The following is a 27,696-nucleotide window of genomic DNA, read 5'->3' on the forward strand; positions in this document are numbered from 1 at the left end:
AGAGGAGCTCTTACTCCTCCTAAGGGTCCTCTTACACTTCAGATCCTCGTTACTATAGTGGACAGTATCTCTGCCTGTCACGCTGAAGCCCAGGCTTCGATTCCCTGACAGGGAGTCCCTTTTTTTTGTCTTTTACTTTTTAGCTGTTGCCTTTCACAATGGTGGCAACGGACTAAGTGATATATACAGCAGCCAAAGGAAATGCAATGGCCGGAAATCGAACCCGGGTCAACTATTTGGAAGGCAGCTATGCTCACCACTATACCACCACTGCTTGCAGATGTCTCGTGCCAGAAGAGCTCAAAAAGAATGCTTTCAACCAAGGCCCTCTTTGTCTTGGTTCTGCACTGAAAAACATGTCCAGCATATGGTTCCCAACCATCTCAAGATGCACTAATCTACCCACATGTCATGGCACATCTTCACAAGAGTGGCGCCTGGCCATGTAATGTTACGGCAGCCAAAAGGTATACATTGGCTGGGAATCTACTTAGAAGCCAGCTATGCTCACCACTATATTACCAACGCTTGCGGACATCCTCTCACAGAAGTGTAGAAATTAAAAGCTTTCGACCGAGGAGTTCTTTGTGTGAGCGAAAAAAAAAAGTCAAGTATGGATGCCATCTCTTTCTGACTTTGAGGTTGGATAAAGCGTTCGAAGGTACAACCTCACCAAAAAAAAAAACAGAGGTCAATAATTTCACTCTGCAGTGGTGGAGTTCTCATCTTCTGTCACCCAGTATTCACTGTAATGAGCTCCCCCGGTTTGAATGTCATTGCAAGGGTTGACTGGATGCAGCTCATGAAAGGGCAAGCTGACATTTTGTGGAGTAAAAGCTGGGCTATGTGTATGATTAAATGGGGTGCTTTGTTTGCTGCAAAACATGCTAATAATGTTCTGTGTGCACTGTTCATGTTACTGCTGATGACCAGTCGAAGGCTGATGAAGAATTAAGGAATATTAATGAAGAAAAAGCTGTCCAAGCCCAGTTTTCAACCCTCCTCTTGCCTCCTCGACGTGAATCCGCCTATTTTTAAATAGCTAACTCTTGACAACTGCTCTCGCTTACAGCCGTACCACCCTGGAATGCTAGAGGGCAATAGTGCACTTGCAGCAAAGGAAGTGGTAGGCAGAGAGTGAGAAAGGATCACTCGATTTTTGTGTTGTTTGTTTGTTTTTTCAGAAAAAGTTTGAGTTTTTTTTTGTTTTTCTTTTTTTGATAATTTTGTCCACTTCCCAGCAGCACTTTGCTGTCTGGGAAGTTTGTGTTCTGTTATGAGTGCAAATGTGGAAGGACTCAAGCGTAAAAATATGGACATGGATAGAAAACGAAGAGGGCAACTGGATAATGGACTGGAAGTAGGACAACACTTTGGACACGGACAAATGGGCAATAAAAGGATCTATACTAAAGAAGCAGTGATTGTTCATATGACAGAAGTGAATGATGCTAGAGCAGAAGACATCATAAAGGCTCTGACTGAGAAGATAGGAAAAGGGAAGGTTCTAGCTGTAAGACCAAGAAAGGAAAAGGAATGTGAAATAACTCTGCCAAGTTAAGAGGACGGCGAGGATTTGGAAGATGGACTCATGATAAAAGGGAAGAATTGTGAAGTAAGACACTTACAAGTAAGAGAGTATATTGTATCTTTTATACATTTGCCGGCTTATATTGAGGATGATGAAATTCTGGATAAACGTAAACGTTTTGGGGAGTAACACCTGCATCTGATATCAGAAGGCGAATGTATCCGGGTACAGACATTGCAGATGGTACAAGGTATTTAAGGGTTAAATTCCAGAAGGAGGTGATATCACTCCCAAACAGTGCAAAATTTGATACTGAAGAAGGAACACAATATTTCCGAATTATGCATGACCGTCAAGTGAAAACTTGTCGCTTGTGTATGGGTCCTGGACATGTGTTTAAAGACTGTCCTGATTTTAAATGCTTTCAGTGTGAGGAGCAAGGACATTTCACAAGGGATTGCGATGCAGTGAAATGCCTGGATTGCAGAAAGGTGATGGTAAGATGTGAGTGTTGGATGGAGAAAGAAAATGTTACACAAATCCCAGAGACTGTTAAGGAAGCAAGGCAAATGATGGATGAAACAGAGTTGGGAAAGATTGGTGAAGTTGAGAAAGTAATTATTGAGAATACAGAGAGTAATGCGGGAAATCGAGATGAAATGGAAGATAATTCACTGGGAGGAGCAATGGCTGAGTGAGAGGTTAAAAAAAATTTCAATAGAATATAGTAAATGTATGAAAAAACAAAAAGAAAATGAAATAAGAAAGAAGCTAGATAAAGAGTTAAGAAAAGGGACAGAGGGTGAGGGAAACGAAGATATTGTAAGGTTACAAGATAAGTTAAAAATAATAGAAGAAGAAAAATGCAAAGGTGCAATAATAAGAAGTAAAGCTAAATATGCAGTAGAAGGAGAAAGATCTACACAGTTCTTCTTTAATTTGGAAAGCAATAGGCAAAGAGCTGAATTAATAAAAGAGGTATTAAATAAAGAGGGACAAGGAACAAATGAAGAAGAGAAAGAATATTTTATAAAACAGATCAAATCAAAGGTAACAGAAGAAGACAAAAAATTTTGTGATGAAGAAATTCAAGAAGAAGAAATAAAGGTGGCTATTAAGCAATTAATGCCAAGAAAAAGTCCAGGTGTAGATGGCATAACAAATGAATTTTATAAAGAATTTAAAGATATTTTAGTACCGATTTTAAAAGAGATCTATGAAGAGGTTTTTATTAAAGAATTATTGAGTGAAAAGATGAGAATAGGAATGATAAAAATGATATACGGCAGAAAAGGGGACAAAAAAGATCTAAAGAATTTTAGACCAATAACAATGTTAAATACAGATATGAAGATTCTAGCAAAAGTTTTAGCAAATAGGTTAAAAAGAATTTTACCCAAGATAATTAAAACGACACAGGCTTATGGGGTGCAAGGAAAAAACATAACAGATGTGGTTATAAGTATAAGGGATACAATAGACTATATGAAAGAAAAAGAGAAAGGGTTTTTTATAGGTTTAGATCTAGAGAAAGCTTTTGACAGGGTAGAGCAGGATTTTTTTATTTGCAGTTCTTAAAGAGTTTGGATTTGGGGAAAATTTTAGGAAATGGATTCAGATTTTTTTCTACAGATATTTTAACATGTATAAAATGTAATGGCTTTTAACAGAATGTCTTCAACCAACAAGATCAATAAGGCAGGGATGCCCATTGTCTGCTTTATTATACACGCTGGTAGCTGAACCTCTGGGATTGGCAATAAAATCAGATAAAAGCATTAAAGTGATACAAATAGAATAAAAAAGACAACAGAGAAGCTGTGTATCAATACGCGGATGATACTACATTGTTGGTTGAAGATATTCACAGTATTAAAGGCACGATGGAGATTTTAGAGCGATATTGTAAAGCATCAGGAGCTAAGGTTAATGTTGGAAAAAGTATATGCATGAGCGTGGGAAGCAGTGGTGTAGTCGGGGCTATACGCACGTATACTCCGTATGCCTACTTTTTTCCACTAGCTCTTTGGGTATTACGACTTCTGAGGATCAATAATTGCGTATACCCTCAGTATACTCACTTGTTTTGCTGATTAGACTTCCCTAATTTACGTGTATTCGCATCCCTTAACTGCCAAGTGCTTTTTTTAACTCTCATCTTAATTTGTTGCAATTGGTGCATTTTTGTTCATATTTTGCGCCATTCCCTGCCCCTGACGACCACAGCAGCTGTGAGAAAATTTTGTGAGTTTTTCAAAGTCTGAATGATGTCTCGCTGAAACGTTCAGGTAAAATAATAAAATAGCATTTGCGGGTTGGGTGGGTAATAGTACACCACCTTTTTTTTAGGACTACACCACTGGTGGGAAGAGTAGAAGAAATAACACAACACATACCCTTTAAAGAAGAAAAGCAACACACAAACATTTTGGGAAGTTGGGTGGGGATGGATTCTAATAAAGCAGATAATTTAAACTGGGAGGGAGTTTTAAATGGAATTGAGAAAAGACTTAGATTTTGGAAAGCTCGAAATTTGACGTTAATTGGGAAAGTATTAATCTTAAATGCTTTAATGTTGTCAAAGGTCTGGTATGTCTTAAGTGTAACTGCATTGCCTGAAGTATACTATAAAAAATGAAGGATGTAGTTTTAAAGTTTGTGTGGGGAAATGGAAGAGCCAAAATTGCTTATAATACTTTGATTGTGGAGGTAAAAGAAGGAGGTCTGGGACTTTTAGATAGCTTTTTTAAAAATGAAAACATTAAGAATTAAGATTATTCAAAGGTTTTTGGAAGGGAAAATGGATGTGATTTGGAAAAGTGTGTTAGACTATTATTTGAAGAAATGTGGACATTTTGATATGGGATGTAATGTTTTATGGATGAAAATGAAAAATATGGATGATGGCAGGTCTGCCAAGATTTTATGTTGAGGTCTTAGAATCATGGGGTGAATTTTTTTAGAAAATGTGTTTATTATACCAAAAGGAAGGGCTCAGATTGTAGAACAACCACTTTTTCTGAATCCAAATATTTTAAATGAAGGAAAAATGTTATATTTTAAGGAAAGGTGGGATGGAGGATTAAGACAAGTTAAAGATGTATTATATGAAGTGATAAAAGGATTTGTACCATTACAAGTAATTGTAGATGCTGTGGAGGATGGTTATAAAAGAGTTGTTAAAACAAAATTACAAAGACAATATCATGATTTGAAAAAAGCAATACCAAAAGATTGGATTGAAATAATTGAAAAAAAAAAAGAGTTGCGGGAGAAGGAAGAATTACCAGAGGTCTATTTTAAGAAAAAAAAATGGAGAAAAGATCAATATGAGCTTATGTACAGTTAAGAGTTTTTATGTTGTTTTTAGATCAAAGGCTTTTATAAGACCTATAGCATTCAACTACTGGAAGGAAAGATATGAGGATTTAAATGAAAAAGAAATATGGGCAAATGTCAGAATGAAATATATGGAACCAATTTTCGAAAATTGTAATTATTTATTGAGACATAATTGCATATTAACAGAAATGAGATTGTGTAAAATGGGAATTGAACAAGATATAACATATAAGGTGTGTATAAAGGAAGGGGAAGGTTTATTACATTTGTTCTTCTATTGTGAAAAGTTGGAGGAATTATGGAAAAATTTAAGAAAATTGCTAAATCTGTTATGAAGCGGACAGGAGACAGAGGTAAGGAAACGTTAGGGTGTTTATTAAATGACAACAAGGAGCACATGAAGGATAGCCAGGAGGATCAGGAATGATGTTGGGGTCTTTTCCTCCGTGGCTGGGTAACAGGAATACACGAGGATGGACAGCACACACCAGATACAGCTGACAGAGGATGACACAGACTTGGAAGGACTGGAAGACAGGACGATTCGGGAGGACCAGGAAGACTAGGAGGAATACAAAGAGAACAGGTAAGTAATCGTTTGTTTTAGCTGAGGATGACTACGCTGAGTGGTCGCTCAGTTGTCCGCTTTCGTCGAGACGAGCCCGGACAATGAGCGACTGGAGTGCTGTGCTTTTATCTGGTGCTCGTGAATGTGATGCAGCTGTGTGCTCATTAGAAGTCAGGTGATGGTGATCTTCGTGAGTGGGGGTCGTGAGAGCCTGACCAATCCATGACAGTACCCCCCTCCCCAGGGCCCGCTCCTGAGGGCCGACACCTCCGACGCCGTGGTGGTCTCCCTCTGCCTCTAGGCGCTGGGAACTCAGGGTGGCTCTCATGAAACTCCACCATGAGACTAGGATCGAGAATATCAGCTCTGGGAACCCATGTCCTTTCTTCGGGGCCGTACCCTTCCCAGTCCACCAGGTACTCCAACTGGCCACCACGACGTCGGGAACGCAAGATCTCCTTCACTGCGTAGACGGCTCCTTCTTCTAGGAGCAGTGGAGGAGGGGGGTCCTCTTCGTGGTCAGGCTCTGTGGAGGGAAGAACAGGATCGTGATAGGGTTTCAGGAGTGATACGTGGAATGTAGGGTGAATACGGTAGTGAGAGGGTAATTGTAGTTTGTAGGTGACGGGGTTAACCTGTTCCACGATGGTGAAGGGACCAACAAATCGGGGACTTAACTTGCGAGAGGGCAGTCGCATGCGTATGTCCCGGGTGGATAGCCACACCTTTTGTCCGGGTGTGTATCTGGGTTCTTCAGACCTTCTCCTATCGGCGGTTACCTTGCTTCGACGGACTGCCCTCTGCAGATGTTGATGAGCCTCGTCCCAGACTCTCTCGCTCTCCCGGAACCAGTGATCCACTGCGGGGACATCAGATGGTTCGCCATCCCAGGGAAAGAGCGGTGGTTGGAAGCCCAGGACGCACTGGAATGGCGTGAGTCCGGTGGAGGGTTGCCGCAGTGAATTTTGGGCATATTCTGCCCAGCCCAAATACTGGCTCCAGGAGTTCTGGTGACCACTGCAGAAGGTCCTCAGGAACCGTCCCACCTCCTGAATCTTCCTCTCTGTCTGCCCGTTGGTTTGGGGATGATATCCAGAAGAGAGGCTGACGGCCACACCTAGGAGCTTGAAGAAGGCTTTCCATAGACGTGAGATGAACTGTGGACCTCTGTCCGACACAATATCTTCTGGAATACCAAATGACCTGAAGACTTGATTAAAGATATTGTCGGCAGTTTCAAAGGCTGTGGGAAGACCTTTCAGAGGGATTAGTTTGACAAACTTTGAGAATCTATCTACTATGACTAGAATACAGGTATTACCTTCTGACGAAGGGAGGTCAGTGATAAAGTCCACTCCTAGGTGTGACCAGGGACGGTTCGGAATCGGCAAGGGATGGAGCTTTCCAGCGGGTAGATGACGTGGGCTCTTGGATTGGGCACAGTCCTTACAGCCCTGAACATATTGCCTCACATCCCTTGCCATGTTTGGCCACCAGAATCGTTGGGATACTAGCGAGAGAGTATTGTTGATCCCTGGATGTCCAGTGCCTAGCGAGGTATGTAAGGAGTGGATCAGATCTACCCGGTGTTCAGGTGGTATGAACTGCCGATGAGGAGGGCATCCCGGCGGAGCAGGGGCTTCCGGAGTGGCAACGACTGGAGGAGCGTTCCAGGTGATCGGACAAATGGAGATGTGTTCGGGAAGAATCTTCGTTGGGAGTTCTTCATGATCGTGATGCTCGTGTAAACGAGAGAGAGCGTCTGCTCTTAGATTCTTGGGTCCTGGACGATAGGAAATGGAGAAATCAAAACGTGAGAAGAAAAGTGACCATCTGGCTTGACGTGGACATAGTCTCTTGGCCTCTTTGATGTATTGGAGGTTTTTGTGATCTGTGATCACCTGGAACGGATGTTTGGCTCCCTCCAACCAGTGACGCCACTCCTCCAAGGCTAGCTTGATTGCTAGAAGCTCCCTGTCTCCTATGCTGTAATTCTGCTCCGCCGGGCTCAACTTCCGAGAGAAATAGGCACAGGGATGCAGTCGGGGCGGTGTATCATGATGTTGAGATAATACTGCCCCGACGCCGGTGGTGGATGCGTCCACTTCCACCACGAAAGGAAGATTTGGGTCAGGATGAGTCAGGAGTGGGGCCCTTGTGAACTCCTTCTTAAGAAGGCGGAAGGCTGCGGCTGCTTCTTTGGTCCACTCCAGTCCTTTGGGTTTACCCTTGAGGAGATTAGTGAGAGGTGATGTAATCCTGCTGTAGTCCTTGATAAACCGTCTATAAAAGTTAGCAAACCCAAGAAACCTCTGGAGCTCCTTAATGGAAGTGGGTTCTGACCAGGATAGAACAGCCTCAATTTTCTTCCCATCCATACGTATACCGGTTTGGTCAATGATGTATCCCAAGAAATGAATCGACTTCTGGTGGAATGAGCATTTCTCCGCTTTGAGGTAGAGGTGATGTTCTCTCAATGTGTGTAGGACCTCCGCAACGTGTTGGCGATGTTCGGCCTCACTCCGGGAGTAAATGAGGATGTCATCTATGTACACTATTACACAGTGGTGAAGAAACTCCCGGAGGACTTCATGAATGAAGTTTTGGAATACGGAGGGGGCGTTGACCAGACCGTAAGGCATGACCTCATATTCATAGTGGCCAGTAGGGGTCACGAATGCTGTCTTCCATTGGTCCCCCTCACGTATTCTTATCAGATTATACGCGCTGCGGAGGTCCAATTTAGTGAAGACTTTAGCTTCTCGGAGCTGTTCCAAAGCGGCTGGTACCAGAGGAAGGGGATATCGGTATTTTACTGTACCGTTATTTAGGACCCTGTAGTCGATGCATGGACGCAGCCCTCCGTCCTTCTTGGCCACAAAGAAGAAGCTTGAGGCGGCTGGTGATTTTGAGTGACGTATGTACCCCTGACTCAGAGCCTCCCTTATGTAATCTTCCATTGCCTGATTCTCTGGAAGCGAGAGCGGGTAGATCCTACCTCTTGGCAACTGGGCATCTGGAACTAGGTCGATCGCGCAGTCCCATGGCCGATGCGGCGGTAGCTGGGAAGCTCTCTTGGGGCAGAAGACATCATGAAAGGAGCTGTACTCCTTAGGAATGTGGATAGACTGCTTCTCAGGAGGGCTCTCGACCGATGTTGCAAACAAAGAAATGGGGTTCCGACCTTGAAGAGGGAGATTTGGAAAACAGGCAGGTGTACATCCAGATCCCCATTTCTTTATCTCTCCTGTGCCCCAAGAGATGATGGGATCGTGCTTCACCAGCCACGGGCGCCCTAGAATGATGTCCATATTTGCACCCTCCAGAACCAGAAATTGAATCCTCTCTTGATGTAACAACCCCACTTGAAGAAGGATGTCTTCGCATTGTCGATGGATACGGGTCGAAGATCGAGTGCTCTGGGTTATCGGTTGTATCTGGTATATATGCGAGGACGCCTCAGTACGGAGGTGGAGTTGACGACAGAGGGATTGGGAGATGAAGTTCCCTGCTGACCCGGAGTCGATGAGGGCTGTGACAAGGAGAGAAATAGAGGCAGTAGTTATTTGTACGGTGGTAGTAAGTGGTTTACATTGTTCAATATTCGTACTGAATACACTCACTGAAGTCCGAATGGGACGAAGGGGACACTCCATACGGGTGTGTCCACTGACACCGCAGTATAGACACAGACCCCGGGTCAGCCTCCTCTGTCGTTCCGCTGATGTCAGTCTTCCAGACTCTATTATCATGGGTTCTGGTTCTGGAGAGGCTGTTGACTCAGGCGATTGGAGGAGTGCAGACGAGGGGGGTGATGGTGTCCTGTTGATAGGAACGGAGACGATCGGAACATCGGAGAGAATGTTGGATGAATCTCTCCAGACCCATTGTATCATCTAATGTGGCCAGTTGGATTCGGAGAGTGGGTTCCAAGCCGAGCCGGTACGTGGTCAACAACGATCTCTCATTCCATCCACTTGCAGCTGCTAGAGTGCGAAACCGGAGAGCATATTCCTGTGTAGATAGAGTACCTTGCTTTAGATGATACAGCTGCTCTCCAGCGGCTACTTCCCCATCAGAACGTCCAAACACCTCTTTGAAATACTCCGTGAAGGTAGTGATGGAATTCATGACCGGCCCGGCTTGGTTCCAGATCGTCTCAGCCCATTTAAGTGCAGGTCCAGAGAGTAGAGATACGATGTAGGCGATCTTCGACTTATCTGTGGGATATAGAGAAGGTTGCATTTCGAATATGAGGGAACATTGTAACAGAAAACCATTGCACTCCCCCGCTCCGCCTGAGTAGGGCGCTGGTCGGGCCATGGGACTGGAAGGAAGGGCCGAAGAAGAAACTGTGGAGGCGGAAGTGCTCGGTGCTGGTGGTGCGTTGGAAAGTGGAGCTGGTGGCTGTAGAATCCGCTTCAACTGGTCCACCAGCTCTTGAAGGTGATCGGGGGTGCTCATGTTGTCGTCGTTATGGGTCCGGGCTTCTGTTATGAAGCGGACAGGAGACAGAGGTAAGGAAACGTTAGGGTGTTTATTAAATGACAACAAGGAGCACATGAAGGATAGCCAGGAGGATCAGGAATGATGTTGGGGTCTTTTCCTCCGTGGCTGGGTAACAGGAATACACGAGGATGGACAGCACACACCAGATACAGCTGACAGAGGATGACACAGACTTGGAAGGACTGGAAGACAGGACGATTCGGGAGGACCAGGAAGACTAGGAGGAATACAAAGAGAACAGGTAAGTAAATCGTTTGTTTTAGCTGAGGATGACTACGCTGAGTGGTCGCTCAGTTGTCCGCTTTCGTCGAGACGAGCCCGGACAATGAGCGACTGGAGTGCTGTGCTTTTATCTGGTGCTCGTGAATGTGATGCAGCTGTGTGCTCATTAGAAGTCAGGTGATGGTGATCTTCGTGAGTGGGGGTCGTGAGAGCCTGACCAATCCATGACAAAATCGTTAATAGGGGACATATATGTGGATGAACAAAAGAACTGGGAATTTTTTTTTTCTTTATTTGGTCAAAATGAATGTGGTATGTATGCTTTTAATCTATGTATAACAATTGCTAAGTATGTGATTTGGATAAGGAGAAATATGGCTAAACATGATGGGAAGAGAGTGGATATATGGCGTATGTTTAAAAACAGAATGGAGATGGCTGTAATATTGATATTCAACTATTTTATAGTACAAGAAAAGGAGGATGTATTTATAGAAATAATGGTAAAAGGGAACGTGATGGTTGAATACAAGGACAACATTTTAAGTTGGTTATGGGAAAAATATGAAGTCTAATAATGAGTGTTGTAAGTATCATGTGATTTTTGTGTGATGTGATCATTTCTTTGTAAAAATGTAAATATTTGATTTTAATAAAAAAATATATATATATCTCATCTGAACTCGGAAGCAAAGCAGGGTTGGGCCTGGTTGGTACTTGGATGGGAGACCGCCTGGGAATACCAGGTGCTGTAAGCTTTTTAAATTCCTTCATTTGGCAGCTAATACACTTCCCAAAATACAAAAAAACAACAACTCTGAATTCCTCTCTGAACTCTGGAACCAGCCAGGTCAGTGTACCCACTTCCCTGATTCCATTCGGGGGAAAGTGGGTACAGTGACTTGGCTGGTTTAACTTAGCAGGAGCTGTTGGTGCCCCAAAGCAGAAACAGAAAAAAAAAAAACAGTTAAACAATTGAGGGGACAAGGGCCTTGTTACTGTCGGTGCTGTGTCAATGCAAGCTGAGCTGCGCTCGGCTCCTGGTGCTGCGCCTATTTTTAAATAGCTAACTCTTGAAGGCTGCTCTCGCTTACGGCCATACCACCCTGGCATTGCCTGATCTCATCTGAACTCGGAAGAAAAGCAGGGTTGGGCCTGGTAGGGACGTTTGCATCAAGTAGGCTGGGTTTACGATTGTTAAGCTAGAATCCTCGGATCCATAGTCATAAGCGTTATCCTTTGTGCCACTGGCACTCCGTTCAGCACCTTGTTAGCACATTGTTTGAAACAAGGACAAGGCTCTGTCAACCTGGAGTTCCGTCACCACACATTCTGCTTTGATTTATAGCAAGACGTTGTGTGGATGGGATGCTCTTACAGGATTCCTGACAGTCCCTCCATAGAACCCCTGAGATCCAGGGTCGGAGACTCTCTTTTCTCCAAGAGGAGGTTAAAAGCCATAGTTTCTTTTATGCATGTTTTATCAGAGCACTTAGGTATTGCTACAGCTCAGAGACTTACAAGTGGAAGAGATTACGCTGCAAGTTGGCTGGGTGACTTCTAAGTGATAGGGACTTTTGCAACAAGTAGGCTGGGTTTACGATTGGTGTAGCTGTAGTAGACGTTAATAAAAATCTAGCAGTTGGGGCAGCCTTTGAAACCAGGTGAGCACCCCACGGGCTCTGTGATTGCGGCCCCTTAAACTCGACTCACTCCAGAGTGGACCTGAACAGCTCCAGTGGGGGCGAAAGGCGACTGCAGTGCACTGGCTGACATCAAAGCAAAAAGACCAGAGCGAGCCAGCCAGGAGTCGAATCTAGAATCTTCTGAGCCGTAGTCAGACGCGTTATCCATTGCGCCACTAGCCCTGTCTGCTTATCTTTTCATCTTTATTCTGTTACTTGTGATAAGGACACAGCTCAGTCAACACGGAGTTCATTTAACACGGAGTTCATTCAACACGGAGTTCATTCAACACATGCTGTCCTTCGTTATTATGGCAAGTTGTGGTGTCGATAGGATGCTCTTACAGTGCATGTGACAGTCCCTCCCTAGAAGAACTGTGATCCAGGGTCTGAGACTTTCTCCTCTCCAGGAGGAGGTTACAAGCGTTAGATTTATTTTTGTCAGAGCAGCTGCAGCATACTTGCGTGGAGGCCCACAGCTAGGCTTGAGGGCGAGCTTCTGCAGGACCTTCCCTGGTGGTCTAGTGGATAGGATTCGGCGCTCTCACCGCCGCGGCCAGGGTTCGATTTCCGGTCAGGGAACTTCCTTTTGAGCTCTAGCTATCAAGATATATGCGAACTGCACAGGCATGAAAGGGCAAAAGACCTCCTTCAAGCCGGAGTCGAACCAGCGACCTAAGGATTGCCAACAACACACCTACAGTCCTCCGCTCTACCAACTGAGCTATCGAAGGCTTATGAGTGTCCCACACAAGCCCACCCCCTTAAAGTTGCTGCAGTCCGACTGCTGGGAAAAAAAGGGCAGTGGCAAAAATACTCAAGGCTTCCCATACCGGGAGTCGAACCCGGGCCGCCTGGGTGAAAACCAGGAATCCTGACCGCTAGACCATATGGGAGCTGCCACTTATGAGGGCAGTCTTGGCAAAACTTCAGTTCTTTCTAAAACAAAATTACAAAGACAATATCATGATTTGAAAAAAGCAATACCAAAAGATTGGATTGAAATAATTGAAAAAAAAAAAGAGTTGCGGGAGAAGGAAGAATTACCAGAGGTCTATTTTAAGAAAAAAAAATGGAGAAAAGATCAATATGAGCTTATGTACAGTTAAGAGTTTTTATGTTGTTTTTAGATCAAAGGCTTTTATAAGACCTATAGCATTCAACTACTGGAAGGAAAGATATGAGGATTTAAATGAAAAAGAAATATGGGCAAATGTCAGAATGAAATATATGGAACCAATTTTCGAAAATTGTAATTATTTATTGAGACATAATTGCATATTAACAGAAATGAGATTGTGTAAAATGGGAATTGAACAAGATATAACATATAAGGTGTGTATAAAGGAAGGGGAAGGTTTATTACATTTGTTCTTCTATTGTGAAAAGTTGGAGGAATTATGGAAAAATTTAAGAAAATTGCTAAATCGTTAATAGGGGACATATATGTGGATGAACAAAAGAACTGGGAATTTTTTTTTTCTTTATTTGGTCAAAATGAATGTGGTATGTATGCTTTTAATCTATGTATAACAATTGCTAAGTATGTGATTTGGATAAGGAGAAATATGGCTAAACATGATGGGAAGAGAGTGGATATATGGCGTATGTTTAAAAACAGAATGGAGATGGCTGTAAAATTGATATTCAACTATTTTATAGTACAAGAAGAGGAGGATGTATTTATAGAAATAATGGTAAAAGGGAACGTAATGGTTGAATACAAGGACAACATTTTAAGTTGGTTATGGGAAAAATATGAAGTCTAATAATGAGTGTTGTAAGTATCATGTGATTTTTGTGTGATGTGATCATTTCTTTGTAAAAATGTAAATATTTGATTTTAATAAAAAAAAATATATATATCTCATCTGAACTCGGAAGCAAAGCAGGGTTGGGCCTGGTTGGTACTTGGATGGGAGACCGCCTGGGAATACCAGGTCCTGTAAGCTTTTTAAATTCCTTCATTTGGCAGCTAATACACTTCCCAAAATACAAAAAAACAACAACTCTGAATTCCTCTCTGAACTCTGGAACCAGCCAGGTCAGTGTACCCACTTCCCTGATTCCATTCGGGGGAAAGTGGGTACAGTGACTTGGCTGGTTTAACTTAGCAGGAGCTGTTGGTGCCCCAAAGCAGAAACAGAAAAAAAAAAAAAACAGGTAAACAATTGAGGGGACAAGGGCCTTGTTACTGTCAGTGCTGTGTCAATGCAAGCTGAGCTGCGCTCGGCTCCTGGTGCTGCGCCTATTTTTAAATAGCTAACTCTTGATGGCTGCTCTCGCTTACGGCCATACCACCCTGGCAATGCCTGATCTCATCTGAACTCGGAAGAAAAGCAGGGTTGGGCCTGGTAGGGACGTTTGCATGAAGTAGGCTGGGTTTACGATTGCTAAGCTAGAATCCTCTGATCCATAGTCATAAGCGTTATCCTTTTTGCCACTGGCACTCCGTTCAGCACCTTGTTAGCACATTATTTGAAACAAGGACAAGGCTCTGTCAACCTGGAGTTCCGTCACCACACATTCTGCTTTGTTTTATAGCAAGACGTTGTGTGGATGGGATGCTCTTACAGGATTCCTGACAGTCCCTCCAGAGAACCCCTGAGATCCAGGGTCGGAGACTCTCTTCTCTCCAAGAGGAGGTTAAAAGCCATAGTTTCTTTTATGCATGTTTTATCAGAGCACTTAGGTATTGCTACAGCTCAGAGACTTACAAGTGAAAGAGATTACGCTGCAAGTTGGCTGGGTGACTTCTAAGTGGTAGGGACTGATTCCATTCGGGGGAAAGTGGGTACAGTGACTTGGCTGGTTTAACTTAGCAAGAGCTATTGGTGCCCCGGAGCAGAAACAGAAAAAAAAACAAAAAACAGGTAAACAATTGAGGGGACAAGGGCCTTGTTACTCTTGGTGCTGTGTCAATGCAAGCTGAGCTGCGCTCGGCTCCTGGTGCTGCGCCTATTTTTAAATAGCTAACTCTTGACTGCTGCTCTCGCTTACGGCCATACCACCCTGAGCACGCCCCCTTGAGTTTGACTGAGTCACTGCTTTCAAGGAAGTGTGAGGTGGCAGTAGGGAGAGAAAGGCTCTCCCATTTTGATTTTCTTTATTGTTTTTTTCTTGATTTTGCTTAAAATAAGTTATATTAATTTTGTTTAGTTTTAGTTAAACCCCAGACAGTGTTATCTGTTTGGGGTTAAAACCTTTTGAAAGAATGGACACTTTGACAAAGGAACAGGAACTGAATATCGACTATGGCAGCACGGACAAAGCTACTCCTGAAGATAGCAATTCAGGAGATTCAAACAAGGACATTGACAATAATGACACATGGGCAACTGTTGTGGCAAGAAGGAGGAAAAACAGATCAGACACAAGTAGAGGAGGAAGTGGAGAAATACAACAAACAAAAGGTAAAGCAATTGCTGAACGTTTGGAAAACACCCAACAAACAAGTCAAAGAAATGAGATGATAAACTAACTGAAAAGTCAAGCTAGATTTCAGAGACAATATAAAAAAGAAACAACTTTGACAATGACTGTGAAAGATCCTGGAAATATCACAGTAGTTATGATTATAAAGGCTGTGGAAGGAAAGACTGGAGTTGGAAAATTGTTTGGACTGAGAAAAAAATCTAATTTTGACTATGAACTCACAATGGAAAACGAAACGGACTGTGATCATTTAATGGATGGACTAATGATCAACCAACAATTCTGTGAAATATCAAAACTCTGCGCAACTGAGAGAATGGTTTCTTTTTTAAATTTACCCAACTATATTCAAGATAGTGAAATCATCCAAAAGCTTGTGGACTGAGGAGTTTCTCCAATTCTCCCACTAAGAAGAAGATATCATCCAGGAACAACTGTGGCTGATGGAACAAGGTTCATCAGGGTGAAATTTCCGAAAGAAGTCATGACTCTTCCTTACAACGTCAAATTTGATACAGAGGAAGGACCAAAATATTTTAGAGTGATACATGATAAGCAGATAAAAACATGCAGATTATGTGGAAGCACTGGACATGAAAAAAAAGACTGCCCACAATTTGTGTGCAGAGAATGTCTGGAGCAGGGGCATTTTGCGCGGGACTGTAAAGCCCCACGGTGCCAAGGCTGCAAAAAGACAACATTGTGGTGCAGATGTGAATCGGATGAGGAAGAGACTGGAGTTATGGAAATGCATAAACCAACGGAGAAATCAAGCGATGAAGAAAGAGAGGATGAAGAACAGGAATTAACACCGGATGGTTTGAATGAACAAGAAGAGGAGCAGGCTATGAGTGAAGAGGATGAAGGAGATACAGTAGAGACTGAGGCACAACATCTAATGAAAGATGATAGACAGGACATGGAAAAAGAACAAGGAGCAGCGGGTGAAAATACAGAAAGCAGAATTGAGGAAGAGGTAAGCGATGATGATAATGATGAAATAAATATTGGGACTAAAGACAGAACAATAGACCGCATAAACAGAAGACGCAGAAAAACTGTACAAATAAATATTCAGCAAGTGCTTAAGAAACAGAAATTACGAAAAGAAGCAAAAGCAGAACTAAAAACTGACAGAACTGATCTAAGATTTTAGATAAAAAAGACTACAAATGATTGATGGTTTGTTTAATTTGGATTTTCTTCTGTTTGGATGGCTTGTTTTCTTTTATATTTCTAATGAACAACTTATGTTTGGTTTCAATTAATGTAAGAGGGCTGTCATCTAAAGTGAAGTTTGAAAATGTAATTGCTTTAACAGAAAAATGTGATATAATATGTATACAAGAGACTGGATGGAATGAAACGATTATTAATGAGTTTAAAAAATGTTGGGACGGGGAAATATTGTATAATAATGACCCAAATAAGAAAAAAGGCTTGGCAATATTAATTAGAAAAGGAATAGGATGCTCATTTGATGTTTTATTTAAAGATAACTATGGAAGGATCTTAACTATTAAAATTATAAATAACGGTGAAGAAATAACAATATGTAACATCCATGCTCCAAATCAAGACTTGGAAAGAGTGACTTTTTTTAAGAACCTTAGTGTTTTAATGAGTGGATGGAATAATGTTATTGTCTTAGGAGATTTTTATACTGTTTTAGAAAGGATAGATGTAGATGATTATATGGTTTATAGAGCAGATGTTGGAAGAAAAGAACTGAAATACATGATTGAAAAACATAAATATGTAGATGTATGGAGAGAGAGAAATAGAGCCAAAAGAGAATACTCAAGAAGGCAGTGGGTGAATACAGTTTTAAAACAAAGTAGATTAGACTATGTCTTATGTACAAGAAGATTAGAATCTTTTATTTCAAAGATTTTTTACAAGATTTTTAGCTGTAGTGACCATGATTTTTTGTATGTAATGATGGATTTCAGTGGAGTTGAAAGAGGACCAGGTGTATGGGTGTTTAATACAGAGCTCTTAAAGAATGATTTTTATAAAATTAAAATGGAAAATATTATTATTAATAGTGTAAATGATGAGTTATATGATGAAGAAATAAGTGTGTGGTGGGACAATGTCAAATTAGAGGCCAAAAGATTTTCAATAGAATGTTCAAAGAAAATGCAGAAAGCTAATCGAGCTAAAGAAAGACAATTAAACAAAGAATGGGAGAATGAAATGGAAAAGATAACAGAAGGAAATATGGATATTAGGAGAATAGTGATATTAGAAGAGAAACTGAAAAAAGTAGAAGAGGAAAAATGTATGGGAGCTAGAATAAGAAGTAAGATGAAAAATACAGTGGAAGGAGAAAGAAGTACAAAGTTCTTTTATGATTTAGAAAAAACACGACAAAAAGCCGATTTGATAAAGAATGTCTCAATAAAAGGGGAAAATGTCAAAGATAAAGAAAGTATTTTAAGAGCAGTTAAAGATTTCTATGGAATTTTGTTTAAGGGAGAAGGAGTTCATGAAGAAGATAAGGATTTTTTATTGAATCAAATAAAAGTTAAAGTAAGTGAAGAGGATAAAGAACGGTGTGATAGTGATATAACTGAAGATGAGATAAATGAAGCTATAACACAATTAAGCAATGGGAAAAGCCCTGGTTTAGATGGTTTGTCATCCGAGTTTTATAAGACTTTTAAAGATGTTTTAATTCCAATTTTAAAAGATCTTTTTACTGCTATTTTTAAAAAAGGAGAGTTGAGTGAGAGTATGAAGAAAGGAATGATTAAAATAATTTATAAAAATAAAGGTGATAAAGATGATTTGCAAAATTATAGACCTTTAAGCATGCTTAATACAGATTATAAGATATTAGCAAAGATTTTAGCAAACAGACTTAAAAAGGTAGTTCCCACTCTTATCACAACTAATCAAGCTTATGGTGTAATAGGCAGAGATATAGCAGACACAATAACAAGTATAAGAGATTTAATCTGGTACATAAAAGAAAAAAAAGATGAATGATTTTTATTCAGCATAGACCTAGAGAAAGCTTTTGATAGAGTTGAGCACAGCTATTTATTTGACTTAATGCAGAAATTTGGCTTTGGTGAGAATTTCATTAAGTGGATCAAATGTTTTTATACAGATATTTTTAGTTGTTTTAAAATAAATGGATTTTTAACAGACTACATTGAGATTTCCAGATCTATAAGACAAGGATGTGCTTTATCAGCATTATTATACACACTAGTTGCTGAACCATTAGGCTTAGCTATAAATGAAGACAAGGAAATTAAAGGGTTTATGATAGAAACCAATAGAACAGAACAGAAAATGTTTCAGTATGCTGATGATACCACTCTATTTTTAAAAGATTTGAAAAGTGTTGGGAAAGCTATGGAAATATTTGATAAATATTGTCGAGGATCGGGAGCAAAAGTAAATAAAGAAAAAACGGAATACATTAAGATGGGAAAAGCAGAAGCTCCACAAGGAAATTGGGAATTTAAAGAACAAAACAATTACCTAAAGATCTTAGGCATTACGCTGGGATATGATGAAATGAAAACTAGAGAAATAATTTGGGATGAACTCCTAAATAAAATGGAGAAAAGATTATGTTTTTGGAAGCAGAGAGTATTGTTTTTAAAAGGGAAAGTACTGGTTTTAAATTCTCTTTTTCTATCTAAGATGTGGTATGTTTTAAGTGTTGTTAGTCTACCTACGTGGGTGTATAAGAGAATAAAAACTATGATTTTAAAGTTTTTATGGGATGATAAACCATCTAAAATTGCATATAACACTATCATTGGAAAGGTGGATGAGGGAGGATTAGGACTTATAGATCCATGGATAAGAATGAAAAGTATGAGAATTAAAACATTAAAGAAGTTTTTAAATGAAGACAATATTCTGTGGAAAAGCATCATGAGTTATTTTATTAATAAATGTGGACAAATAGGAGATGATTTCTTATGGATGGCATTTAAAGACCGCATGATAGAGAATATTCCTGAGTTTTATAAAGAGTTGTTGAGAACATGGAAATGTTTTTATGATAACATACACACTGAGATTGAAGGAAGAAAACTTTATTTACAGCAACCCCTGTTTTTAAATCAGAACAATAAAAGCAAAAAACAAATGTTTTATGAGAACTGGTATGCAGTTGGTTTTAGACAAGTAAAAGACATTTTATATGAAATAAAACCTGGGTTTTTACCTACTCAAGCAATAATAGATACACTGGAGGAAATAGAAGATGTAGATGATAAAGAAAAAATTGAAGATCAATACAAGAAGTTAAGATTAGCATTACCAGATCACTGGATCAAAACTATTGAAGAGAATGAAAAAGAAACTGAAAATAGAAAAATAAAAGTGTTTTTAAAAGTGGATGAAGATAAGATTAGTATCAATGATTGTCCTATCAAGATGTTTTATACATGTTTGTGTAATGCTGTGTTTAAAAAACCTAAATCAACAGAATTTTTGGAAAAGATATTTGAAAACTTCGATGCTTCGAATATATGGAAAAATGTAAGATTAAATTTGAAAAGTCCAGCATTGGAAAACTTTGATTTTATGTTAAGACACAACTGCATAATGACAGAGATCATCTTTAAAAAGATTGGGGTATCACAAGATGAACTGTGTAAGGTGTGTTTGGAAAAAAGGGAAGGTGTGTTACACCTATTTTTAAAATGTACAAAGTTATGTGATTTTATGAAGATGTTGAAAACAATTGTATGTACTTTTTTGTATGGTGAAAACATTGTTTTAGAAGAATGGGACACACTGTTTTTATTTGGTTTTAATGGGAAAACAAAAAATGTGTTTGCTCTTAATTATATGTTGACTCTTGCAAGATATACCATATGGAAAAGAAGAAATATTATGAAACAAAAGAAAAAAGAAATTCCATTGGTTTTGTTGTACAAACAGATTGTGACTGAGGAAATAATGGTTATATATAACTATTGCAAAATGTATGAAAAGATGGACATTTTTGAAAAATGTATTACAAAAAATAATCCATATGTTGTACAAACTTGGACTGGTTTTGAAGTTTTCTTACCAGGAGATTTTTAAATATTGTGTATTTTAAATATTTGTATGTATAAATGTCATGATTGTTAAAAAAAAAAAAAAAAAAAAAAAAAAAAAATCTCATCTGAACTCGGAAGCAAAGCAGGGTTGGGCCTGGTTAGTACTTGGATGGGAGACCGCCTGGGAATACCAGGTGCTGTAAGCTTTTTGAATTCCTTCATTTGGCAAAAAAATAAATAAATAAATATATTGAAGAAAAAAAAAAGAGGTAAACTATTGAGGGGCCAAGGGCATTGTTTCTGTCGGTGCTGTTTCAAGGCAAGCTGAGCGGCGCTCGGCCCCAGGTGCTGCGCCTATTTTTAAATAGCCAACTCTTGACTGCTGCTCTCGCTTACGGCCATACCACCCTGGCAATGCCTGATCTCATCTGAACTCGGAAGCAAAGCAGGGTTGGGCCTGGTTAGTACTTGGATGGGAGACCGCCTGGGAATACCAGGTGCTGTAAGCTTTTTGAATTCCTTCATTTGGCAAAAAAATAAATAAATTAATATATTGAAGAAAAAAAAAAGAGGTAAACTATTGAGGGGCCAAGGGCATTGTTTCTGTCGGTGCTGTTTCAAGGCAAGCTGAGCGGCGCTCGGCCCCTGGTGCTGCGCCTATTTTTAAATAGCCAACTCTTGACTGCTGCTCTCGCTTACGGCCATACCACCCTGGCAATGCCTGATCTCATCTGAACTCGGAAGCAAAGCAGGGTTGGGCCTGGTTAGTACTTGGATGGGAGACCGCCTGGGAATACCAGGTGCTGTAAGCTTTTTGAATTCCTTCATTTGGCAAAAAAATAAATAAATAAATATATATATTGAAGAAAAAAAAAAAGAGGTAAACTATTGAGGGGCCAAGGGCATTGTTTCTGTCGGTGCTGTTTCAAGGCAAGCTGAGCGGCGCTCGGCCCCTGGTGCTGCGCCTATTTTTAAATAGCCAACTCTTGACTGCTGCTCTCGCTTACGGCCATACCACCCTGAGCACGCCCCCTTGAGTTTGACTGAGTCACTGCTTTCAAGGAAGTATGAGGTGGCAGTAGAGAGAGAAAGGCTCTCCCATTTTGATTTTCTTTATTGTTTTTTTCTTGATTTTGACAGAAATAAGTTATATAAATTTTGTTTAGTTTTAGTTAAACCCCAGACAGTCTTATCTGTTTGGGGTTAAAACCGTTTGAAAGGATGGACACCCCGGTAAAGGAACAGGAACTGAATATGGACTATGGCAACACGGACAAAGCTACTCCTGAAGATAGCAATTCAGGAGATTCAAACAAGGACATCGATAATAATGACACATGGGCAACTGTTGTGGCAAGAAGGAGGAAAAACAGATCAGACACAAGTAGAGGAGGAAGTGGAGAAATACAACAAACAAAAGGTAAAGCAATTCCTGAACGTTTGGAAAACACCCAACAAACAAGTCAAAGAAATGAGATGATAAACAAACTGAAAAGTCAAGCAAGATTTCAGAGACAATATAAAAAAGAAACAACTTTGACAATGACTGTGAAAGATCCTGAAAATATCACAGTAGTTATGATTATAAAGGCTGTGGAAGGAAAGACTGGAGTTGGAAAATTGTTTGGACTGAGAAAAAAATCAAACTTTGACTATGAACTAACAATGGAAAATGAAACAGACTGTGATAATTTAATGGATGGACTCATGATTAACCAACAATTCTGTGAGATATCAAAACTCTGTGCAACTGAGAGAATGGTTTCTTTTTTAAATTTACCCAATTATATTCAAGATAGCGAAATCATCCAAAAGCTTGTGGACTGGGGAGTTTCTCCAATTCTTCCACTAAGATGAAGGTATCATCCAGGAACAACTGTGGCTGATGGAACAAGGTTCATCAGGGTGAAATTTCCGAAAGAAGTCATGACCCTTCTTTACAACGTCAAATTTGATACAGAGGAAGGACCAAAATATTTTAGAGTGATACATGATCAGCAGATAAAAACATGCAGATTATGTGGAAGCACTGAACATAAAAAAAAGACTGCCCACAATTTGTGTGTAGAGAATGTCTGGAGCAGGGGCATTTTGCGCGGGACTGTAAAGCCCCACGGTGCCAAGGCTGCAAAAAGACAACATTGTGGTGCAGATGTGAATCGGACGAGGAAGAGACTGGAGTAATGGAACTGCATAAACCAATGGAGAAATCAAGCAATGAAGAAAGTGAGGATGAAGCACAGGATTTAACAGCGGATGGTTTGAATGAACAAGAAGAGGAGCAGGCTATGAGTGAAGAGGATGAAGGAGATACAGTAGAGACTGAGGCACAACATCTAATGAAAGACGATGGACAGGACATGGAAAAAGAACAAGGAGCAGCGGGTGAAAATACAGAAAGCAGAATTGATGAAGAGGTAAGCGATGATGATAATGATGAAATAAATATTGGGACTAAAGACAGAACAATAGACAGCATAAACAGAAGACGCAGAAAAACTGTACAAATCAATATTCAGCAAGTGCTTAAGAAACAGAAATTACGAAAAGAAGCAAAAGCAAAACTAAAAACTGACAGAACTGATCTAAGATTTTAGATTAAAAAAGACTACAAATGATTGATGGCTTGTTTAATTTGGATTTTCTTCTGTTTGGATGGCTTGTTTTCTTTTATATTTCTAATGAACAACTTATGTTTGGTTTCAATTAATGTAAGAGGGCTGTCATCTAAAGTGAAGTTTGAAAATGTAATTGCTTTAACAGAAAAATGTGATATAATATGTATACAAGAGACTGGATGGAATGAAACCATTATTAATGAGTTTTAAAAATGTTGGGATGGGGAAATATTGTATAATAATGACCCAAATAAGAAAAAAGGCATGGCAATATTAATTAGAAGAGGAATAGGATGCTCATTTGATGTTTTATTTAAAGATAACTATGGAAGGATCTTAACTATTACAATTATAAATAAGGGTGAAGAAATAACAATATGTAACATCCATGCTCCAAATCAAGACTTGGAAAGAGTTACTTTTTTTAAGAACCTTAGTGTTTTAATGAGTGGATGGAATAATGTTATTGTCTTAGGAGATTTTTATACTGTTTTAGAAAGGATAGATGTAGATGATTATATGGTTTATAGAGCAGATGTTGGAAGAAAAGAACTGAAATACATGATTGAAAAACATAAATATGTAGATGTATGGAGAGAGAGAAATAGAGCCAAAAGAGAATACTCAAGAAGGCAGTGGGTGAATACAGTTTTAAAACAAAGTAGATTAGACTATGTTTTATGTACAAGAAGATTAGAATCTTTTATTTCAAAGGTTTTTTACAAGATTTTTAGCTGTAGTGACCATGATTTTTTGTATGTAATGATGGATTTCAGTGGAGTTGAAAGAGGACCAGGTGTATGGGTGTTTAATACAGAGCTCTTAAAGAATGATTGTTATAAAATTGAAATGGAAAATATTATTATTAATAGTGTAAATGATGAGTTATATGATGACGAAATAAGTGTGTGGTGGGACAATGTCAAATTAGAGGCCAAAAGATTTTCAATAGAATGTTCAAAGAAAATGCAGAAAGCTAATCGAGCTAAAGAAAGACAATTAAACAAAGAATGGGAGAATGAAATGGAAAAGATAACAGAAGGAAATATGGATATTAGGAGAATAGTGATATTAGAAGAGAAACTGAAAAAAGTAGAAGAGGAAAATGTATGGGAGCTAGAATAAGAAGCAAGATGAAAAATACAGTGGAAGGAGAAAGAAGTACAAAGTTCTTTTATGATTTAGAAAAAACACGACAAAAAGCCGATTTGATAAAGAATGTCTCAATTAAAGGGAAAAATGTCAAAGATAAAGAAAGTATTTTAAGAGCAGTTAAAGATTTCTATGGAATTTTGTTTAAGGGAGAAGGAGTTCATGAAGAAGATAAGGATTTTTTATTGAATCAAATAAAAGTTAAAGTAAGTGAAGAGGATAAAGAACGGTGTGATAGTGATATAACTGAAGATGAGATAAATGAAGCTATAACACAATTAAGCAATGGGAAAAGCCCTGGTTTAGATGGTTTATCATCCGAGTTTTATAAGACTTTTAAAGATGTTTTAATTCCAATTTTAAAAGATCTTTTTACTGCTATTTTTAAAAAAGGAGAGTTGAGTGAGAGTATGAAGAAAGGAATGATTAAAATAATTTATAAAAATAAAGGTGATAAAGATGATTTGCAAAATTATAGACCTTTAAGTATGCTTAATACAGATTATAAGATATTAGCAAAGATTTTAGCAAACAGACTTAAAAAGGTAGTTCCCACTCTTATCACAACTAATCAAGCTTATGGTGTAATAGGCAGAGATATAGCAGACACAATAACAAGTATAAGAGATTTAATCTGATACATATAGATAAAAAAGGATTTTTATTCAGCATAGATCTAGAGAAAGCTTTTGATAGAGTTGAGCACAGCTATTTATTTGACTTTATCCAGAAATTTGGCTTTGGTGAGAATTTCATTAAGTGGATCAAATGTTTTTATACAGATATTTTTAGTTGTTTTAAAATAAATGGATTTTTAACAGACTACATTGAGATTTCCTGATCTATAAGACAAGGATGTCCTTTATCAGCGTTATTATACACACTTGCTAAAATCAGCATCAAACTTTACACAGGTAGAGAAGGTATTGATCAAAACAGTGACTAGAATGAATGTATCTAGCTAGCCTGGCTAGCTCAGTTGGTAGAGCTTGAGACTCTTAATCTTAGGGTTGTGGGTTTGAGCCCCTAGTTGGGCGTTTCTGTTACCATACCTATTGAGACAAAGTTCAGCAGTTCTACTACAGTTGGGTTGCTCTCGAAGTCTCTGTGGCGCAATTGGTTAGCGCGTTTGGCTGTTAACCGAAAGGTTGGTGGTTCGAGCCCACCCAGGGACGAATTAAGCTTTTCTCTGCCTTGCAACTGCTAACACGTGCACTGGGCATAGATCCTGGGCCACGTGCTGTCTGGCGTTACAAGATGACATCAGGTTTTAGCACAAGTTTGTTGTCCAGTGCCTATATTGGCCATTTTTTTTATTCCAGTTGACTTAAAAACACCATTAAACTTTACACAGGTAGGGAAGGTATTGATCAAAACAGTGACTTTCTCTTGAATGAGCATCTCACAAGCCCTGTCTGGCGTTACAAGATGACATCAGGATTTAGCAGAAGTTTGTTGTCCAGTGCCTATATTGGCCAAGTTACTTATTCCAGTTGACTTAAAATCAGCATCAAACTTTACACAGGTAGGGAAGGTATTGATCAAAACAGTGACTAGAATGAGCATCTCACAAGCCCGGCTAGCTCAGTCGGAGAGCATGAGACACTTAATCTCAGTGACGTGGGTTCGTGCCTCACGTTGGGTGTTTCTGTTACCTTTCTCTCTCTCTCTTTTCGGCAGCTTTCATTTGGTATCTTCTTGCAGACCAAGTGAGACAAAGTTCAGCTTTTCTACAACGGTTGGTTTGGTGTCTGTGTCTCAGTGGCACAATTGGTTAGCGTGTTCGGCTGTTAACCGAAAGCTTGGTGGTTCGAGCCCACCCAGGGAAGAACGAATGCTTTTGCTGCCTTGCAACTGCTAACACGTGCTTTGGGTATAGATCCTGGGCCACGTGCTGTCTGGCGTTACAAGATGACATCAGGATTTAGCATAAGTTTGTTGTCCAGTGCCTCTATTGGCCAAGTTACTTATTCCAGTTGACTTAAAATCAGCATTAAACTTTACACAGGTAGGGAAGGTATTGATAAAAACAGTGACTAGAATGAGTGTCTCACAAGCCTGGCTAGCTCAGACGGGAGAGCATGAGACACTTAATCTCAGTGACGTGGGTTTGAGCCCCACGTTGGGTGTTTCTATTACCTTTCTCTCTCTTTTCGGCAGCTTTCATTTGGATTCATCCTGCAGACCAAGTGAGACAAAGTTCAGCTTTTCTACAACAGTGGGTTTGGTGTCTGAGTCTCAGTGGCGCAATCGGTTAGCATGTTCGGCTGTTAACCGAAAGGTTGGTGGTTTGAGCCCACCCAGGGAAAAACTATTGCTTTTGCTGCCTTGCAACTGCTAACACGTGCACCGGGCAATGATCCTGGGCCACGTGCTGTCTGGCGTTACAAGATGACATCAGGATTTAGCAGAAGTTTGTTGTCCAGTGCCTAGATTGACCAAGTTACTTATTCCACTTGACTTAAAATCAGCATCAAACGTTACACAGGTAGGGAAGGTATTGATCAAAACAGTGACTAGAATGGACAAAAAGTCCACTTTTTCTCGCCTTCCCCGAAAACCTGACGGCAGGTCAGAGACAATCGGTGTCAGACAAGTACCTCCAGGCGCGGGACGTCCCGGAAAGGCGGTCTCCCGTCGGGTATGGCTTGGCGGGCTGGGTCTAATCAACTACACCTGTGAGCGTCGCCATCTTCGCCACCGGCTGACAAAAATTGCCAGAGCTGACTGTATTTCAAGTCATCCCAGCGAGGTATTGGGTAAAGTTTTCAACCAGCAATGATCATGCCTCGGATAGACCTCATAGGCTACGATATTGCCTCTGTGAAAAAATAGCTATAACAGCTACGAACTCTTTTGTGTACCAATCTGGACATGCAACGACAAGGTGGCATCAAACTTTAAACTGCCAGCAATCAGCCCTCTGGCACCAATGAGTGCATGCTGTGTCAGCAGAACAGGGTATTGATTTGTCCAAAAATAATTACTTATACATTGTTTCATTTTTACTTAAAGAAAAGTATACACTACTTATGTGAATCTGGGAGAAGAGAATTGTGGATAATCTGGTAAAGGGGGCGGAGTCACAACGCTGAACGGCAGAGAAAAGGGTTGAGATTGGGATGTATTTATTGGGCTGTACAGGGAATGGGGTAAGGTAATGAAGAATGCAAGGGCACTGAAACCATATTTTGACAGAAATCCAAGGTCAGCTATGCTGCCGTTTTTAGACTCAGGCATTCTGTCTAGTTTCTCTCCAACAAAACCAGAAGAAACTTGTTGCAGTTAATGTTGAACAATAAAGCCTGGTTTATACTTCTGTGTCAAGTGATCAGCGGGATCCACGGCGCAAGCCTTGCGCGTAGCCGTGCACTTATACTTCTGCGCACTGTTTCTGTTGCTCTGCAGTACACTTCCGAAACGCTAGCTGGCAGTAGGTGTTTATGTTTTTCTGTGTTGAGTTTCTTCGCTGGTGTTTTGTTTTTTTCTAAACGCTTCCTTAATGTGCAAGTGGCTCAAATTCGCTCATTTTGAGGCAGGAACCAGTGGACGTGCAACAACTTTAATTAAAAGGTAAACACAAAACAACAGTCTCCATGCGGAGCTCCTTCAT

The 27,696-nt window shown here is 40.0% G+C and overlaps 1 protein-coding gene and 7 non-coding genes across 8 annotated transcripts in view; 4 read left to right on the forward strand and 4 right to left on the reverse strand.

Moving 5' to 3' along the window:
• The window catches only part of LOC130221901 (zinc finger protein 721-like), a 364,016-nt gene that overhangs the window by 48,306 nt on the left and 288,014 nt on the right, over positions 1–27,696 (reverse strand). The window lies entirely within an intron of this gene.
• Positions 12,368–12,439, forward strand: trnae-cuc (transfer RNA glutamic acid (anticodon CUC)). The gene has a single exon. It is a non-coding gene; the product is annotated as a tRNA-Glu (tRNA).
• On the reverse strand, positions 12,505–12,591 carry trnay-gua (transfer RNA tyrosine (anticodon GUA)). The gene is given in 2 exon segments: positions 12,505–12,540; positions 12,555–12,591. It is a non-coding gene; the product is annotated as a tRNA-Tyr (tRNA).
• trnae-uuc (transfer RNA glutamic acid (anticodon UUC)) lies at positions 12,682–12,753 on the reverse strand. The gene has a single exon. It is a non-coding gene; the product is annotated as a tRNA-Glu (tRNA).
• LOC130223625 (5S ribosomal RNA) lies at positions 20,704–20,822 on the forward strand. Its single transcript, XR_008836751.1, has one exon. It is a non-coding gene; the product is annotated as a 5S ribosomal RNA (ribosomal RNA).
• LOC130223626 (5S ribosomal RNA) lies at positions 21,007–21,125 on the forward strand. The gene has a single exon (XR_008836752.1). It is a non-coding gene; the product is annotated as a 5S ribosomal RNA (ribosomal RNA).
• On the forward strand, positions 25,185–25,258 carry trnan-guu (transfer RNA asparagine (anticodon GUU)). The gene has a single exon. It is a non-coding gene; the product is annotated as a tRNA-Asn (tRNA).
• Positions 26,772–26,916, reverse strand: LOC130224264 (U4 spliceosomal RNA). Its single transcript, XR_008837331.1, has one exon. It is a non-coding gene; the product is annotated as a U4 spliceosomal RNA (small nuclear RNA).

The sequence above is a fragment of the Danio aesculapii genome, chromosome 4 (assembly GCF_903798145.1).
Source record: "Danio aesculapii chromosome 4, fDanAes4.1, whole genome shotgun sequence".
Lineage (NCBI taxonomy): Eukaryota > Metazoa > Chordata > Actinopteri > Cypriniformes > Danionidae > Danio > Danio aesculapii.